At 41.8% G+C, this 2,645-nt stretch overlaps 1 pseudogene; it reads right to left on the bottom strand.

Annotated features, from left to right (window-relative positions):
- Positions 1 to 741: 741 nt before the first annotated feature.
- Positions 742 to 2,370, bottom strand: LOC137624624 (uncharacterized; annotated as a pseudogene).
- Between the last annotated feature and the right edge of the window lie 275 nt (positions 2,371 to 2,645).

Below are 2,645 nucleotides of genomic sequence, written 5' to 3'. Positions count from 1 at the left end.
CAAGTGCCTTTCACCATCACCGCCAACCAATATGCCACACTGCCGGAGGTGCCGAGGCCCATTTGGTCCACACCGGCACTCAGACAAGCTGTGCCCGACCTAAATGTCAGCCTTCCCAGCAACAGTTTTATGCAGGAGCTGTTCACCCCACCACATGGGCCAAACCCACCAACAAGCAGCTGGGCCATCAACCTCACAACAACACAGTCACAGAAGAATATGTAAAAAATAATGTACTTTTGAGAATGTGTAATTTTTTATGTTGTAAAATTGTGCTCGTTATTTTATTAATAAATATAAGTAGAAAAGTCACTTGTGTTTTAACTCCATTTTAAACCATTTAATGTTATAAGGTATAAAATATATTAAAGACATGAAAATAGTAATATAAACTAGAAGGAAATAACAAAATAAGACAAAAATAATAAGAATAACGAAGAAGATTAATAATAATAATAATAATAATAATCAGTAGAAGAACAATACTTATAAGAGAAATACTATTAATAACATTAACTAAAATATAAATATTCCAAACTACAAAAACCTATAAAAACAATAACTACTATCAGTGCTTGTGCCAGTGACGGTGAAATAAGCCCAAATCATATGTTAATGAAGCTTGCATATTTGATTTACAATATCTTTTTTATTCAATAATACTTGAAACATTCTTCAGGGATTAATTCACTGCCATAGGTATTCACACTAAATGGAAACAGTGAAATGTAATCTTACCTATTAGGAGATCGATTTGTTCTGCATAGGCACTGCCCCTTGAGGCAAGTTGAAGTACTTCTTCAGGTAGTGCCGCCAATTCCTGGCTAACTGGGTGGCCCTGTTCAGTGTCATTGGTAGGCCATTACCGATAGGTGGGTCCGCCCTCCATGCATTTTCGATGATTTCATGAGTGACTGGGTCCTCGTAGTCACCCTCCTGATTTCTCAGGACCTAGCGCCTCAAAATGTTGTGTAGAATGCAGGCGGCCATGACAACGGCCTCTACACTGTCTGGTTTGAGGCATATAGAGGAGTGAAAGACTAAAGCGGTTGGTCAGAATGCCAAAGGCATTCTCCACTGTCAGTCTCGCCCTGCTAAGTCTGTAGTTATAGATTCTCTCTTCACTTGTAAGGGCTCTGTTGGGGTATGACTTCATGAGGTAGGTGCGAAGTGAGAATGCATCATCACCAACAAAGAAATTTTTTGTAGGTGGCCCTGTTGGATCCTTGGATAACACTGTGTTTTGGGAGTTGAGCATCATTTCTGTTCAGAAGATCAGCAAGCTGGGTTTGGGGGAAGACACCACCATCAGATTCAGAACCTATGGCACCAACTTCAACGTACATGAACTTGTATGCTGCATCAACAATGGCCAGCAACAAAATTGAATAAAACTTCTTGTAGTTGTAGTAGTAGCTGCCACCTAGTGCTGGGTTGCGATGACTATTGTTTTCCGTAGATGGCACCAATACAATGTGGCAAGTTCCAGCATTCTTTGTACCGTTGGGCCACCTGCTCTCACTCTTCTGCTGTTTGTGGCAACTTCAGTTCACTGTCACCATACACACTGATGATGGACCGACAAGTCTCTGGAACTATAAAGCTGATGGTGTTGTAAGCAACTCTGAATACGTAGCCTAAGGTCTTGTACGAGCTGCCTGTAGCTAGGAACCGTAGGGTCACTGCAACACGAAGGCCAGGGGGAACAGGTGTACGCCACCAGGTAGTCTTCTTCTGAATGAGGGATGTTGTACGTTCCATTATCTCGTTAAACAACGTCTGGTTCATCCTTGTAAAATTTTTGAAGAGTTCTGGACACTCGTCGGTTAACTCGAGCATTAGGTTGTCGTAATAGCCTTGCTCCATTCTGCTCTGCAAGTATGGACACACCCATACTGTCCTAGGGGCCCTCTGCTGTTGTTCCTCTTCTTGCTGTAGTGCCAGGCCAAATTCTAAGTTTTCTATAGCCTCCAAGTAATTAAGAATTTGTCAGTAAATTCTCGTTCTGAAGGCTTGCAGGATTCATAAAAATTGATTTGATAACAGCCAAGTCCTCTTCCATAATTTTCAAAAGGGCATCCATGTCGAGGAGTTGCTGCAACGGGAGATGAATAATGAATGAGTGCTGTGCTGAGGGGCACTGCCCTTTTGTATGAAACCATCCTTGTTCCCGGCGTTCCTGCTGTGCTTCAGACCGTCGAAGCTAACCCCTGATGATTGTTGAACGGCTGCCGAAAATTGAATCACTTCTAACGTCGATCATGCAACTTCCCGATCATCGTTAAAGGGGCGGGGCCTAATTTCCCCAGCACACAGCCAATCATCGTAAACCTTTACAATCATCGAAACAATATTAATACTGATAAGACAGTCTTAATACACTCGTAGCGTGGTCCCCGATGATTCCAGAATTTCAGCCTGTGACTTTGATCTTCGGCCTGGGCCCTCCAATTGCAAATAATCGGCAGTTTTTTTTTTTACGATGGAACAAAACATCAGCATCGGTAGCCATAATTGGGAATGTGTGAATCGAGATTTAGTTACAAAAATGCGTTACGTTCTTTTGCCATGTGTACACTATCATCTTCCCAACGGTAAAGATAGTTTAAGAACCTCATTTTTCCATATTATAATGAACCTTAAAT

Source organism: Palaemon carinicauda, chromosome 31, assembly GCF_036898095.1.
Source record: "Palaemon carinicauda isolate YSFRI2023 chromosome 31, ASM3689809v2, whole genome shotgun sequence".
NCBI lineage: Eukaryota > Metazoa > Arthropoda > Malacostraca > Decapoda > Palaemonidae > Palaemon > Palaemon carinicauda.
Note: the sequence above shows the minus strand (reverse complement) of the source record. Positions and strands in the feature narration are given on the sequence as shown.